This window comes from Mauremys mutica, chromosome 11, assembly GCF_020497125.1.
Source record: "Mauremys mutica isolate MM-2020 ecotype Southern chromosome 11, ASM2049712v1, whole genome shotgun sequence".
NCBI classification, from domain to species: domain Eukaryota; kingdom Metazoa; phylum Chordata; order Testudines; family Geoemydidae; genus Mauremys; species Mauremys mutica.
In genome coordinates, this window is record NC_059082.1 from 9,016,340 (window position 1) to 9,034,090 (window position 17,751).

General features: G+C 43.5%; 1 protein-coding gene across 4 annotated transcripts in view; it reads left to right on the top strand.

The window, feature by feature from the left end:
• IGF1R (insulin like growth factor 1 receptor) overlaps positions 1–17,751 on the top strand; it is a 266,306-nt gene that overhangs the window by 147,525 nt on the left and 101,030 nt on the right. The window lies entirely within an intron of this gene.

Here is a 17,751-nt window from a genome sequence, read left to right on the forward strand (position 1 = left end):
GGATGGCAAAACTGACACACAGGCTAAATGATTTGCTTACAGTCACAGAGAGAGTCTGTGGCAGAGCAGGCAAGTAAGCCCACTTCTCCCGAGTTCCAGTCCAGTGCATTAACCATGAGGCCACTCTTTCTGAAGTAGAGGAGGGAATACCTTTTAGCTAAACTATTACTAACTGAATGTCTGTAAGAGACAGTGCTTTGGTCCTTTTGGCTTTTACCATCTGTATTTTTAAGATGATGCTATAAAGCTGAGTGCATCTATTGTTTTATATTATAGAGAATTTTTGGGCGGGGGTGGGTGGGAGGGAAGAGGAGTTCAGCTGTGTTCCAGGGAACAGGATTGAGGGTTAGGAGAATTGGGGTTATATTCTTGACTGTCACTGACTTTCTGTGGGACCTCATTCAAGTCACTTCACCGTCTGGTGACTCAGTTTCCCTGCTGTAAAACAACATCTATGTTTTATGATGTTTTCAGATCTACAGGTGAGATACATGTGTTTATATACTTTGCTTACACATAAAGTTTCATATGTTTGAAACAGTGCAAAAAGCAGCCGGGGAGGAGGGGTTAGTCTCAGTCATGAGCTAATACACATTGGGCTTGCTAAAAAATGCCTCATAGTTTTGAACTCTGTAAGAAGCAGAATCCAAGTTGACCATTCCAAAATTTCACTTTAGCCTGTTGTTTTTTAATTATTATTATTCTATTGTTCTGATCCAGGAAATCATCCCCATCAGTTCCTGAAATGAATGGTCTGCAATAAAGCAAAAACCCAGTCTCTGTTGGGTAACTAACCCAAGGGCAATAAAGCAAATGGTCGGTTTTCATTGGGATTGCCACCAGCTATGGCTACACCAGAGAGCTTACAGCGATGCAGCTGCAGTTCTCGAGTGTAGCTGCTGCAAGCCAATGGGAGAGTGCCCTCCCATCAATTTAATGAATCCACCCCCAACGAACGTCGGTAGCTGCATCGGTGGGAGAAGCTCTCCTATCAACATAGTGCTGTCCACACCAGTGCTTACATCGGTGTAATTTACGTTGCTTGGGGGTGGCTTGTTCACACCCCTGAGTGACATAAGTGATGATAGCCATAGCTATGGTGTTTGGCTGCTCTGCCTGCTCTCCTCTTATGAGCAATAGGGGACACTGGAAACAAGCATCCAGCTCTAGGAGGTACCAGAAAAGCAGCTTTCTTACACATTTCAATACCCGTATGCACAAAGGGGTGGGTGAAGCTGAGGATTGCTCATATCCACAAAAGAAAACAAAGTTTGGGAGGCTAATATTAGATCTACCAACCTGAACAAGACCCTTTTTAACATGGTGAAGAAGTAAGGCTATGTTCACACTGCACTTCCATTGTTAAAACTTTTGTTGCTCGGAGTATGAAAAAAACACCCCCTGGATGACAGAAGTGTTAATGATGGAAAGCGCTGGTGTGGACGGTGCTTCGTCGGCGGGAGATGCTCTTCCACCAACAAACCTCTACTGCTGGTGGTTTTATTTTCTCGTCAGGAGAACTCCTTGTACCAGCACAGCTGCGCTGTTGTAAGAATCACAGGGCTTGGCTACACTTGAAAGTTGCAGCGCTGGGAGTTACAGCGCTGGTCGTGCAGCTGTGCAGGGCCAGTGCTGGTGTGTGGCCACACTCACAGCTACCAGCGCTGGTGTGTGGCCACATTTGCAGCATTTACAGCGCTGTTGGGAGTGCTGCATTATGGGCAGCTATCCCAGCATTCAAGTGGCAACAACGTGCTTTTCAAAAGAGGGGGGTGGAGGGTGGTGTACTGTGACAGGGAGCGGGGAAGATAGAGAGAGTGGATTTTTGGAGCCAACACTGTGTGTTAGCTTCCTGGATTGAAAAATCACAAAATGTTTGCGAACCCTTAGTCTTAACTCTTAATTGCAAACAGCCTGCATCCAACGCTGTTTCTCTGTCAAGCAAACTGCTTGCCTCTCATTTGATCGTTCACAGCCAGGTACAGATAGCTCCTGTTTGCTGTGATCAGTGTTTGTTTTTTAGATAAGCAGTTCAACGGAGCTCCGATCGGAGTTCACAACAAAACAAAGAGAGGCTGCATAACAAAACAAAGGAGGTAATTTAGTTAAAAGCATTCTGGGATATCTCCTTATTCCCTGGAGGCCAATAAAAGCGCTGGTGTGTGTCCACACTTGATGAGCAGCGCTGGATCACCAGCGCTGCAATCGCTACACCCCAACCTGGCCAGGTGTACAGCCAGCGCTGCAGCCAGGGAGTTGCAGCGCTGGATGTGCCTTGCAGGTGTGGACGGTTACTAATTGCAGCGCTGGAAAGCCTCTACCAGCGCTGCAACTTGCAAGTGTAGCCAAGCCCACAGTGTAGCACAGCCTGATGGTAACTCCACATCATAAATGCCTCATCGAGGAAAGAGGTATTGCTCACTCTTTTTTATTTCGTAATACTAAAGGCTCCCACAGATGTGCCCTGGTTATCTAACTTTAGCATGGAACAACCTGTGGAAGCCTAAAAATCATCTCAGTGGACTCCCAGGAAGCATTGTGAGACAGATCAGTTGGCTGTGCATTCAGTTACCTATAAATAAAATATTTGTCTTTAAACATGAAGTCCAAAGAGAGTGAGCTAGTGGGAGGAAGTATTAGCAGTCCTCTTTAAAATGAGAATTAAACCACACTGGTGTTCTTTCAAACACAACCAGCTTTTCTGCATTTTAAAAAACTTATCCCTACATGTGGAATGCACTTGGGTTAAACCTGCTGCATGTTCATGCTTGTTGCATTGCTGTTGTATTTTTTTAGCTGGAACCACTTTCCCAGAATTCAGTAGTCCAAGAACTTTTAGTTTCAGTTTCTAAGCACTGCTGGAGAAAATATTGCCTAGATCAGTGCTTCTCAAAGTCGGGCTGCTGCTTTTTCAGAGACAGCCCCTGGCGGTCCAGGCTGGTTTTGTTTACCTGCCGTGTCCGCAGGTTCGGCTGATCGCGGCTCCCACTGGCCGCAGTTTGCTGCTCCAGGCCAAGGGGAGCTGCTGGAAGTGGCGCGGGCCGAGGGATGTACTGGCCACCGCTTCTAGCAGCTCCCCTTGGCCTGGAGCAGCGAACCGCGGCCAGTGGGAGCTGCGATCGGCCGAACCTGCGGACGCAGCAGATAAACAAACCGACCCAGCCTGCCAGGGGCTTTCCCTGAACAAGTGGCAGACTGGCTTTGAGAAGCACCGGCCTAGATAGAGGAGGTTGAGGTGGCAAGAAGAGCTATGTTTGCTGTTTCCCCTGAGAAACACCAGTGGCTGTGTGAGACTTCATTTAGCTGGAAATGCTAGAGGTATCTTCAAAGCCCATCATTTTGGACTGATAGTGCCCCTTGGAGTGACAGGCAGGAGAGACCAGACAGTGGCCAAGTGACTTCATCCTTCCTTCCAGTCACCTCTTTATCTCTGACTGGAATTGCCCTGTACTCACTGTGCCTTAGCAGGGGAAATGGAGCATCATGCTTCTTTCTAAAAGGTTTGTTTCCTTATTGAATTTCCTGGCATTACTGAGGGTGGGGCTTGTAGAGTTGGCATTTCTTCTTGAGAGATTACTGTATATACTCGTTCATAAGCTGAATTTTTTGGTGGTAAAGTGACACATCAAAGAGCGGGGGTCAGCTTATAAATGGGTCTACACCAAAATTTGATGATTTTAAACTCTATGGAATCACTGAATTGAATATCTAATACAGGGGTAGGCAACCTATGACACGTGTGCCAAAGGCGCCACGTGAGCTGATTTTCAGTGGCACTAGGGTGACCAGATGAAAGGGAGAAAATATTGGGACACATCGGAGGGAGAGGGGGTCCACCGGCAGAGGGGAAAAAAACATAATGCTGAGCGGGGGGTGCTGCCAGCAGAGTGAAACATCGGGAAAAACACCTAAATATCGGGATGGTCCCTATTTTATCGGGATGTCTGGTCATCCTAAGTGGCACTCATACTGCCTGGGTCCTGGCCACTGGTCCAGGGGGCTCTGCATTTTAATTTAATTTTAAATGAAGCTTCTTAAACATTTTAAAAACCTTACTTTACATACAAGAATAGTTTAGTTACATATTATAGACTTACAGAAAGAGACCTTCTAAAAATGTTAAAATGCATTACTGGCGCGCGAAACCTTACATTAGAGTGAATAAATGAAGACTCGACACACCACTTCTGAAAGGTTGCCGACCCCTGGGCTAGACGGACCATTGGGCTGATCCAGTATGGCCGTTCTTACGTTCTTTTTGCATGGGTGAATTTTTTCAGCATGGTTTGAGGACTAGGCACACCACTTCTGAAAGGTTGCCATCCCCTGATCTAATACATTGTCATTTTGTTTGCCTGGAGGGTCTGCAGGCATGGAGCCCTCAGCTCCCTGTGGCCGTGGTTCACCGTTCACAGCCAATGGGAGCTGTGGGAAGTGGTGCCAGCGGCGCTAGAGGTGGCTGCATCTCCGTGATGGTGAAGCAGTCCTCACACACAGTCAGATCTAGTGCTGTTTTAAGATAAAGGAACCATATACACATGAATATATTTACTAAGCTCTAATCTGGTTACCTAAGTCCTGCCAATTGTAAAGCATAGCAAGGTGACGGGAATCTTTTGATATCTTTATATCAGAAGCAGGAAGTTTGCCAAACCATCAGTGGGGCCAGTGAATGATCGAGGTGCTAAACAAGCATCGAAGGAAGACAAGGGTGTTGTAGAGAAGCTAAATGAGTTCTTTGCATCGGTCTCCACTGCAGAGGATGGGTCCTTCGATTCCCACACCTGAGCCATTCTATTTAGGCGACAAAGCTGAGGAACTGTCTCAGATTGAGATGTCAGTAGAGGAGGTTTTGGAGCAAATTGATAAATCAAGTTATGAGCAACAGGTGGGGTTCACCGAAGAGTTCTGAAGGAACTCAGATATGAAACTGCAGAACGAACAACTGTGATATGTAATCCATTGCTTAAATCAGCCTCTGTACCAGATGACGGGTGGATAGCTAATGCACCACTGATTTAAAAAAAGCGGGGGGGGGGCCAAGGGGAGGTCCAGAGATGATCCTGGCAATTGCTGGCCAGTAAAGCCTAACTTCTATACCAGGCAAATTGGTTGAAACTATAGTAAAGTAAAGAAAAGAATTACCAGACATAGATGAACATGATATGTTGGGGAAGAGTCAACATGGCTTTTGTAGAGGGAAATCATGCCTCACCAAATGTGTACAAGGGTGATCCAGTGGATATAGTGTACTTGCACTTTCCGAAAGCCTTTGACAAAGTCCCTCACCAAAGGCTCTTAAGCGAAGTAAGGAGTCATGGGATAAAAGGGAAAGTCCTCTCATGGATCAGTAACTGGTTAGAAGATAGGAAACAAAGGGTAGGAATAAATGGTCAGTTTTCAGAATGGAGAGGGGTAAATTGCAGGGTCTCCCAGGGGTCTGTACTGGGACCGGTGCTGTTCAACATATTCATAAATGATCTGGAAAAAGGAATAAACAGTGAGCTGACAGTTTGCAGATAATATAAAATTCAAAGCAGATTGTGAAGAGTTACAAAGGGATCTCACTAAACTGCGTGCCTGGGCAAGAAAATGGCAGTGACATTCAGTGTTGATAAATGCAAAGTAATTTACATTGGAAAACATAATCCCAGCCATACACACAAAATGATGTGATTGAAATTAGCTGTTACCACTCAAGAAAGAGATCTTGGAGTCATCCTGGATAGTTCTCTGAAAACATCTGCTCAGTGTGCAGCAGCAGTCAAAAAAGATAAATATTAGGAACCTTTAGGAAAGAGAGAGATGAAAAACAGAAAATATCATAATACCACTATATAAATCCATGGTATTCCCACACCTTGAATACTGCATGCAATTCTGGTTGCCCTACCTCAAAAAAAGATACTTTAGAATTGGAAAAGGTACACAGGAGGGCAACAAAAGTGATTAAGGGTATGGGAACAGCTTCTATGTGAGGAGAGATTAACAAGACTGGGACTGTTCAGCTTGGTAAAGAGATGACTGAAGGGAGGTATGATAAAGGTCTAAAATCATGAATGGTGTGGAGAAAGTGAATAACCAAACTTCCATACAAACGGACTTCACTAAAATAAGACAGGAGATCTACATTACTCACTTCACCTCTCTACAAAGGAAAAAGGACTGTAAGCTGTCTAAACTCCTACCTGCCACATGGGGCCACAACCGTGGTACCCCTAACCCACCCAGCAATATCGTCAATCTATCCAACCACACACTCAGCCCAGAAGAACAGTCTGTCCTATCTCGGGGACTCTCTTTCTGCCCTGCCACCCCCACCAATATGATACAGTTCTGCGGTGATCTGGAAGCCTACTTTCGCCGTCTCCGACTCAAAGAATTCTTTCAGGACAACACTGAACAGCGCACGGATACACAGTTACCCTCCCACCAACAGCACAAGAAGAAGAACTCCACATGGACTCCTCCTGAGGGTCGAAATGACAGTCTGGACCTATACATTGAATGCTTCCGCCGACGTGCACAGGCAGAAATTGTGGAAAAACAACATCGCTTGCCTCACAACCTAAGTCGTGCAGAACGCAATGCCATCCACAGCCTCAGAAACCATCCTGACATTATAATCAAAGAGGCTGATAAAGGAGGTGCTGTTGTCATCATGAACAGGTCTGACTACCAAAAGGAGGCCGCCAGACAACTCTCCAATACTAAATTTTACAGGCTACTTCCCTCAGATCCCACTGAGGAATACACTAAGAAACTGCACCATCTACTCAGGACACTCCCTACACTAACACCAGAACTAATCAACATACCCTTAGAGCCCCGACCAGGGTTATTCTATCTACTACCCAAGATCCACAAACCCGGAAATCCTGGACGCCCCATCATCTCAGGCATTGGAACTCTCACTGAAGGACTGTCTGGATATGTAGACTCTCTACTCAGACCCTATGCTACCAGCACTCCCAGCTATCTCCGTGACACCACTGATTTCCTGAGGAAACTACAATGCATTGGTGACCTTCCAGAAAACACTATCCTGGCCACCATGGATGTAGAGGCTCTCTACACAAACATCCCACATACTGATGGAATACAAGTTGTCAGGAACAGTATCCCTGATGATGCCACAGCACACCTGGTTGCTGAGCTCTGTGGCTTTATCCTCACACACAACTATTTCAAATTTGCTGACAATATATATCTCCAGATCAGTGGCACCGCTATGGGCACCCGTATGGCCCCACAATATGCCAATATTTTTATGGCCGACCTGGAACAACGCTTCCTCAGCTCCCGACCACTCACGCCCCTTCTCTACCTACGCTACATCGATGACATCTTCATCATCTGGACCCATGGGAAGGAGACTCTGGAAAAATTCCACCACGATTTCAACAGCTTCCACCCCTCCATCAACCTCAGCCTGGACCAATCTACACGGGAGGTCCACTTCCTAGACACCACGGTGCAAATAAGTGATGGTCACATCAACACCACCCTATACCGAAAACCTACCGACCGCTATGCCTACCTTCATGCCTCCAGCTTCCATCCCGGACACACCACAAGATCCATTGTCTACAGCCAAGCACTGAGGTACAACCGTATCTGCTCTAACCCCGCAGACAGAGACCAACACCTAGAAAATCTCCACCAAGCATTCTCAAGACTACAGTACCCACACGAGGAAATAAGGAAACAGATCAACAGAGCCAGACGTGTACCCAGAAGCCTCCTACTGGAAGACAAACCCAAGAAAGAAACCAACAGGACTCCACTGGCCATCACATACAGTCCCCAGCTAAAACCCCTACAACGCATCATCAGGGATCTACAACCCATCCTGGACAGTGATCCCACACTTTCACAGGCCTTGGGTGGCAGACCAGTTCTCGCCCACAGACAACCTGCCAACCTGAAGCATATTCTCACCAGCAACTGCACACCGCACCATAGTAACTCTAGCTCAGGAACCAATCCATGCAACAAACCTCGATGCCAACTCTGCCCACATATCTACACCAGCAACACCATCACAGGACCAAACCAGATCAGCCACAACATCACCGGTTCATTCACCTGCACTTCCACCAATGTAATATATGCCATCATATGCCAGCAATGCCCCTCTGCTATGTACATCGGCCAAACTGGACAGTCTCTAAGGAAAAGGATAAATGGACACAAATCAGACATTAGGAAAGGCAATATACAAAAACCTGTAGGAGAACACTTCAACCTCCCTGGCCACACAATAGCAGATCTTAAGGTGGCCATCCTACAGCAAAAAAACTTTAGGACCAGACTTCAAAGAGAAACTGCTGAGCTCCAGTTCATCTGCAAATTTGACAGCTCAGGACTAAACAAAGACTGTGAATGGCTTGCCAATTACAGAACCAGTTTCTCCTCCCTTGGTTTTCACACCTCAACTGCTAGAACAGGGCCTCATCCACCCTGATTGATCTAACCTCGTTATCTCTAGCTTGCTTCTTGCTTGCTTATATATACCTGCCCCAGGAAATTTCCACCACTTGCATCCGACAAAGTGGGTATTCACCCACGAAAGCTCATGCTGCAAAACGTCTGTTAGTCTATAAGGTGCCACAGGATTCTTTGCTGCTTCTACAGAACCAGACTAACACGGCTACCCCTCTGATACTTGAATAAGAAAGTGTTACATAATACAAGAACCAGGGGACACCCAATGAAATTAATAGGCAGCAGGTTTAAAACAAACTTAAGGAAGTACTTCTTAACACAACATATTGTCAACGTGTGGAATTCGTTGCCAGATGTTGTGAAAGCCAAAAGTATAAACGGGTTCAAAAAAGAATATTAGATAAGTTCCTGGAGGATAGGTCCATCAATAGCTATTAGCCCAGGTGGTCAGGGATGCAACCCCATGCTCTGGGTGTCCCATAACCACTGAGTGCCAGAAACTGGGACTGGACAAATGGGATGGATCACTCCATAAATTGCCCTGTTCTGGTCGCTCCCTCTGAAGCATCTGCCAGCAGTCACTGTCAGAAGACAGGATACTGGGCTAGATGGACCATTGGTCTGACCCAGTCTGACTGTTATGTTCCTTATATGAGGTATGACAATATTAATAAAAACAGTGATTTAGGAAGTACTAACCTTTATGACAAAGCGGAGCATATGCTATAAGACCTGATTATCAAGCATGGATTTCTGATTTTACTGTGTAACAGCACGGAGTTTCTAGCTAGTTGCCATAGGCTTACCAGAGATAGTAATTCCCGACCCTGTACTGGAAAGTTATAAACCAGACACATGCTGAGGTTAGTACAAATGTGAATTTTATGTTGAGCTGTGTTTGCAGTTGTTTCAAAGAAACAAAATATCATGCGTTTCCTATTTTTGTTCACCCCACAGCCCCAGATGTTGCCCTGCTTGCTATGGTAGAGAGAGCCGTGCGAGGGACAGATTGAGATTTGGCAGCTCATGAGAAAATTCTTGAAATACTTTTTTTTCTTTTTCTTTTTTTTTTGTAAAGCAGCGTTTTCATTTTGTTTAGCAAATGGTTGGTGGGTTGGGCGCTTTAACATACAGGAGCAAACAAATGGAATGGTGTAGAGGCCAAATGTCCAGCTACTAATATTGGACTAGTACTTTGTGGTCATTGCTATGGTAGTTTTTTTTCTCAAAGGGGAAAGATGAGCTGCTTTTTTCAATAATAAAATTGTTCTCCCACCTTGGTAGTTTAAAGAAAACATACTCCCCCCCCCCCCACCCACCCCCAACACATACGCTTACCTCCACACGTTTGCTTTATTAACTTGAGCTGACTTTGTGCTCAGAAGAGTTTCTGTCTGGACAGGCCTTTTTTCACAAGGTGGATGCTCTCACTTTTAGGCCATTTTAGTGCCTGAATAAGAGGGCCGTGGTCCCTTCCCCCCCTTGAATATTCAGAGGAGTAGGTCAGACTTCTTAAATAGGAAGTGCCCCAGTGTTGTGCCTAAAATGACCTTCTTGGGAAATGCCATACATGCTGCAGCACATACCTTCCTGCTGATCGCTTCGCGGCAGTGGGGTGCAAAGTAGCCTGGGAAACCAAACAGAAATTCTTGTGTACAAAGGAGGTTCAGAATTCCATGTGTACACACGGGTCTTTTTTGCCTTCCCTCTTTAAATTTTTTTCTTTGCACTGTAATCAGAGGAAACTTTTTCCATTAATAATTTTACTGTGGGTGGAGGGAAGGGAAAGGAGAAGCATCTATTGTTTAATGGAGAGTCAAGGCCTGGGGCAGCAATTGGTTGGCTGAAATACCAGTTGCGGGACTTGGAGGAGGAGGAGCAAGAGGAATATGTACAAAAACAAACTTTGTTACACCAGCAGGTAATCTCCTTTGTTTACCTGAACTTGGGCAGTTGGAGGTGCTTGTTTTCCCTGAAGGACAATGAACAGCAGTGTTACAATTGTAAAAGGATGCCGTCGTTTCTGTTTTAACAGTATTTGTTTGTGGGGTGCTTTTTTTTTTTTCCAGCTTATAGGACATGGAGTTATTTTTCTAAAGCCAAAATCAAAACTGTCAGTTGAAGGCAGAAACAGGCCTCAGGCAATGCTGTTTCTTCTGGCAGCAAAAGACAAAGATCCTTGTTCTTTAGGCCAGTTTTTGTGTGCGTTCCAGAACAATAATAATAATTTCAAATACACTGATTTTTTGTTGAAGAAGCATTCATTACAGCAGCATGTTAATAGAGCTTTAGTTAAAATTATTTTGCTCCTTCCTTTATACACGTTCGTTATTGAGGGGCTTTTAATTGTCATAAAAATTACTCCATATTTACACTTGGCAGAGAGAGAGGTAGGGGTGTGTGCGCGGGGGAGGGAGTTGTAAATTTTTGAAGAAGCTTAGTTTTGCTGTTGTGAAGTTACACAAATAAAAACGAGAAAGGAGAATTTAGAAAAGGTTGAAGTGCTCTTTCCTCCCTTCATCGTTTGTCTCACACATCAAGTGTTATACAGAGCTCACAGCCTTTAAGATAGTGAAGCAGTCATGCTTTGCCAATTAGCTTGTCAAACACCTCTTACCATATCTAGTAATTCTCGATTCCTCAAAATATCCTTAATATTTTTTCACCTTTGCACTTGCTGGTCATGTGCTGACCAGTTACTAGCCCACCAGGATGGCAGTTGGTGGATGCACAAAATGTCTGCCCAGCAAAAGAAGAATTGAGATTTTACTACAGTTAAACGGGGGCATGTATATTAATTATTGTTAAGAGAAGTAGAAGAATTCTGTTTTTCCACAGTTTTGATTTTTTGTTGTGCTGCGTTAATCTCTAACACTGACTATTTTTTTTGGGTGTGTTGGATTTGCCCCTATTCCGACTCTCCCCAACGTATAGCTCCAGGTAGAAAATGTGACATCTCTTACCAGTGTGAACTTGAGCAGTGCTCTTTTTTTTGTTTTTATTTTTTGCATGAACTGTAACTTTAGGATCCACGTGCAACCTATTTTTTAATGTTTTAACTTATCAGAAGAGTGATGTCAATGAAGGGGAATCAGCAATATGTAAAAGATACTTGCCTCCCCTCATACTGATATTACAGGGGCACCTGTCTTCATGGGAAAAGGAAAGATTTTTATTGATGGTTCTAATTTTTGTGGGCAGTTGAGATTTAAAATCCTTACTCTTCTTCCACAGTGGAATCTTTATTATTTTAAAGTAAATAATCATGTTTTAAAATAGTGGTTCCCAGAGGAAATTAACTCTGGCTATAGTTAAGTGCTCTGTCAACAGTACTGCATTGTCATAATAGCAGGAAAGGAAAGACCCATTATCTAAACTAGGCAAAGCTAACACTGAAGAAATTCCCATGAATAGGACTTTCTGTTCCCTCCCCTTTTTTTGCACAGATGGGTCTGTTTGTTTTTGATTAAACATTAATCAGAAATCAATTTATGACTCTTTGTAAGTGTCATTAGATAATTCTCTCTTTATCCATGGTAAATAAAAACATTTATCAAACGTGAAGAAACAGCAGTATTGGCTGGAGTTGTGTTTAAAAATAGACAAAACCAGTATTTGGAGGTATGGTTATTAAAATTACAGATTGTGCAATGTGATGCTTTCTTGATGCATAGAAAGATGGTAAAGTAGTTTGTGCAGGGGAGGGAATTCCAGAAGAATTAAAACTCTAATCTCTGAAAGATCAAGAAAATATGATTTCATGGAATCATTTCTGTAGCATAAATCATCCTGTTTTATGAGTAGGGAGGGGATTCCTGAGTAGAGATAATGTGTAACCTTGAAGATTATGGAAAATTAGGACAGCCCACAGAGTATTGGGCACTGAATACTGTGATTCAGCTCAGGGATGCTATCATCTAGCCTGACTGCTCTAACAAACCAGTTTGTTTTCAGTACAGATGTTAGTTTGGAGATAACTGAGGAGATGCCGTCATAACCTTCATGCTGATATTTTCCACTTTTAGACTGGTTTACCAAACCACTCCAGGTAGGAGTCCTTGTTATAGAAGTACTGTTTTGGATGTGTAACGGCAACAAAAGGGATCTCTTACTGCTTGAGGCTAGAGTACAGAGGAGTAAGATAAAAGTGTAAGCATTGCAAAGCAGCCAATTTTATATTCTTACTGCCAGGGTAGGATGTAGAAGTTGCTAGTGTAATTTCATTAGGAGTCGCAGAGCATAGAGAGGTGCATAACTGATGATGACTGAGCTTTCCAGCAAATGTATATTCTAGCCACTTGCTCCTGGGACCTGGATTTTTGGGGTCTCCTAGATTGATATTAGAAATTAATTTATCTAGCCTGCTGTTTTGAAAAAGAGTTGAAGCAATTTCAGCTTGATCACTGTGGGAGTATGCAACTTTAATGTTTAACGCCGAACACCGAGAACCAGGGAAGAGGTAACTATAGAAGCTAAAATGGAACACTTGAATCTCAGGAGTAAAATATCTCTGTGCAGAGATGATTTTTTTTTTTCTTTTCACGTCAGGTGCTTGCTACAAATGTGTTTTAGTGGTGCTGGGAGATGCTTGGGAGCAAGGTAGTGTCATTGTACTGAAACGATGGAGAACCATACCATCATAGTGGATTCTGTGTCGAATGGGATACGGGCAGAAGGGGGAATGAGGATAGGTCGTCACTGCAGTTAGCCAGGGTGATCAGTGCCTGGGTTGAGAACAGCCACACTGCAAAGGCATATTGACTGATGCTGCACTCCCCCGTGTGTGTTGGTGGGACTTTGGTTGGCATATCCCATCGTTCTTTCATGCTGAAGCAAGCTGAGCTGCTCTGATTTTTACGTAGTGAGTTGTAGGAAGGTATTGGAAGACGACCAGCCCTTGTCCTCACTACAAAGTTGGTGGGTTACCTGCCAAAGTGAAACTGGCACCTGAGCTCCAAGCAGTGCCAACTAGTCTAGGTTGAAAGCATCACTGAACTCGAATGAGAGTGTCTCCTGTGGGAACAGGAGGGGGATTAGGAGCAACACCCATGTAGGAGCTGAGGCTAATTCTACACTGACAGCACACCCTGAGGCATTACTGCAGGAAGAAATGTTCTTGCTCAGTTACAGCCTGTAACCAGTTTGTTGGGAGTGATCCCTTTAGCATGCCGGACCCCCAAGGATTCACACAGGGGCAGGCCCATGACTGCAAAACTGGGCTTTCAGGTGTCAGCCATCCCTGTCTATCTCCGTGTCTCCCTGTAGTGAATCCTGCCAAGCCAGGAGTTTTGTTCCGACCCCTTCAGGGTGCAGTGCTCTCAGTATCTGCAGTGACCCTACATAGCCTTTTAAAAAACAAGGGGGGGGGGGATAATTTGTTGGTCACCTGGCATACAGAATCTGAAAGTCCTTATTTAGCAGAGAGAAACAGAAGTTAAGACATAGCTGAGATTGGCCCAACCCCAGGGCTCCCTTGAGCCATGCTGCTGTAGGAACCATCTCTGCTTCTTCTGTCTATCCCTGTTCCTTTGTCTCAGACCCAGGTCAGAGGCCGAGGCCCTATTTCTCTGTGGGGTCTGCTCTTAACACAGCCATGCACCTTTTCCCTTTGTCCTCCAGCTCGGGGACTTCGCTCTACGTCTCTGCAGAGAGGTGAGGAAAAATTTCCTTCCTCTTCACTGTTGGTCACTAGGTATAAATATCCTGAAAATTGGGTTGTCTATTCTCTCTTATGGATCTTCCATTCACATGTATAGACTTCAATCAATTTGTTAATGTCACTGGTCTCCAACCAGGCAGCTACAGGAGTCTGAGGCATGCATAGGAATCATAAAACTATTACCAGAATTCCTACATTCAGCACAATAGTGCCCTGTTTATTTTTCTTACCATCCAGCTGTTATATTAGCAACTCTTTTTTTAAAAACCCCCTTGGATTGCCTGCTACTGTTGTTTTTTCAGGAGTTGGTGTGTGGGAGGCAATTTCAAAATGTTGATGTGAAGCAATCATTGGCGCCATAATTGTGTTACGGTTTTGGTCATGTTTGCAGCTGGGATGGGGTTGGGGGGGTGGGACGTATTAATTAGTGAGCGCCTTTGACATCAAAGAATCTTCTGTGTGCAATTTTTGTAATGGCAAAGAGCTTCAAAAGGGTTTGTCTTGATCAGAAACACGTCAGTCATCAGGCTGTTGGGCTGGTAAGTTTAACAAGGCTTCCAGTTGTGCCTGGTGTGTGAGATTACCTCTTCCCTGAAGCTGTTTAGGTAGCTAGCTATTTTTAAAGTAGGTTATCTTCAAAGATGTCACCTTTGGTTTATTCAATACAACGCAAAATAACAAAGTTGTGTTAAACTAGAAATAAATTTCCTGATTTTGAGGTTTAAAGTAGATATTCTGGCTTAGTGGGTTGGTATGGAGTTAAGATGGTTGCTTTATTTCAGTATACTTTGTTCAGAAGTCATTTCCTCCAGTTACCTTTTGCCTCAGATGACATCGGGAAACAAGAGATACAGAAATGGTGTCTTTCTTGTTAAGTATTGTGTGTATATATATATTTAAAAGTAGCCAGTTTGAAGACAAACTGCCCAAAAATTGGTCCTGACTTCTGCGCCCCTCCCTTCCCCCCCCATATAAATATATATATATTTTTAAGGGGAAGGGGAAGAATAAAGTGTCCATGTTGCCATGTTGGTAATTCTTTATATTTGATAAATATCAGACATTAAAGGGATAGAAGGACATTGTCAGGGCAATTTTTATTTTAAACTTTGTGTTAAGAAACCCAGATATAGTTTGAGTCTTGGAGGCTCTAAAACAAGAAGATAAACGAAACCCTTTTCCATTATGTATAAAATTTAACTCTTGTTGGCGGCAGGATTTTGCCTTGGTATTCTAACTATTCCAGCACCTTTACTTAGTCCTGCTAAACTAGAAATGAGCACTCACTTGAATGCAACAGCCAATACTAATCTGTTCTCTCATTTGGAGTAATCTGTGACTAAAGTCGATAATATCTCGCCTTTATGACCACTGTATATCTACACAAGTAATTTAATGACAAGAGAAGATCCTTCTAGCAGTGTAGAAATTAGATCTTGAGTAGTCTGTATGAGGGCCATACCCTTAGGTTACTATAGATCAGTGTTTCCCAAACTTGGGACGCTGCTTGTGCAGAGAGAGCCACCGGCGGGCCGGACTGGTTTGTTTACCTGCTGCGTCCGCAGGTCTGGCCGATCGCGGCTCCCACTGGCCGCGGTTCGCTGCTCCAGGCCAAAGGGAGCTGCTGGAAGTGGCGGCCAATTTAAAAAACATAGAGAACCAAAAAAGAGTCACCATGGTTAAACAACAAAGTAAAAGAAGCAGTGAGAGGCAAAAAGGGATCCTTTAAAAAGTGGAAGATAAATCCTAATGAGGAAAATAGGAAAGAGCATAAACTCTGGCAAATGAAGTGTAAAAATATAATTAGAAAGACCAAAAAAGAATTTGAAGAACAGCTGGCCAAAAACTCCAAAAGTAATAGCAAATTTTTTTTAAAATACATAAGAAGCAGAAAGTTGGCTAAATCATCAGTGGGGCCACTGGATGATCAAGATGCTAAAGGAGCACTCAAAGATAATAAGGCCATTGCGGAGAAACTAAATGAATTCTTTGCATCGGTCTTCACTGTTGAGGATGTGATGGAGCTTCCCAAACCCAAGCCATTCTTTTTGGGTGACAGACCTGAGGAACTGTCCCAAATTGAGGTGTTATTAGAGGAGGTTATGGAACAAATTGATAAACTAAACAGTAATAAGTCTCCAGGACCTGATGGTATTCACCCAAGAGTTCTGAAGGAACTCAAATGTGAAATTGCAGGACTACTAACTGTCATCTGTAACCTATCATTTAAATCCGCTTCTGTACCAAATGACTGGAGGGTAGCTAATGTGATGCCAATTTTTAAAAAGCACTCCAGAGGTGACCCTGGCAACTACAGGCTGGTAATCCTCACTTCAGTACTGGGCAAATTGGTGGAACCTATCGTAAAGAACAAAATTGTCAGACACATAGATGAACATAATTAGTTGGGAAATAGTCAACATGGTTTTTGTAAAGGGAAATCATGCCTCACCAATCTACTAGACTTCTTTGAGGGGGTCAACAAGCGTGCGGACAAAGGAGATCCAGTGGATATATTGTATTTAGATTTTCAGAAAGCCTTTGACAAGGTCCCTCACCAAAGGCTCTTAAGCAAAATAAAGCGGTCATGGGATAAGAGGGAAGGTTCTCTCATGGATTGGTAACTGGTTAAAAGATAGGAAACAAAGGGTAGGAATAAATGGTCAGTTTTCAGAATGGAGGAGAGGTAAGTAGTGGTGTCCCCCAGGGGTCTGTACTGGACCCAGTCCTATTTAACATATTCATAAATGATCTGGAAAAGGGTAAACAGTGAGGTGGCAAAATTTGCAGATGATACAAAACTACTCGATAATTAAATCCCAGGCAGACTGCGAAGAGTTACAAAAGAATCTCACAAAACTGGGTGACTGAGCAACAAAATGGCAGATGAAATTTAATGTTGATAAATGCAAAGTAATGCACATTGGAAAACAATCCTAACTATACATATACAATGATGGGGTCTAAATTAGCTGTTACCACTCAAGAAAGAGATCTTGGAGTCATTGTGGATAGTTCTCTGAAATCATCCACTCAATGTGCAGCAGCAGTCAAAAAAGCGAACAGAATGTTGGGAATCATCAAGAAAGGGATAGATAATAAGACAGAAAATATCATATTGCCTCTATATAAATCCATGGTACACCCACACCTTGAATACTGTGTGCAGATGTGGTCGCTCCATCTCAAAAAAGATAAATTGGAATTGGAAAAGGTTCAGAAAAGGGCAACAAAAATTATTAGGCATATACAATGGCTTCCGTATGAGAAGAGATTAATAAGACTGGGACTTTTCAGCTTGGAAAAGAGGTGACTAAGGGGGGATATGATAGAGGTCTATAAAATCATGAGTGGTATAGAAAAAGTAATTAAGCAAGTCTTATTTACTCCTCATAATACAAGAACAAGGGGCCACCAACTGAAATTAATAGGTATCAGGGTTAAAACAAACACAACAAAGGATTTTTTTCATGCAACACATTGTCAACCTGTGGAACTCCTTGCCAGAGGGTGTTGTGAAGGCCAATATTATAACAGGGTTCAAAAGGGAGCTAGATAGATTCATGGAAGATAGGTCCATCAATGGCTATTAGCCAGGATGGGCAAGAATGGTGTCCGTACCCTCTGTTTGCCAGAAGCTGGGA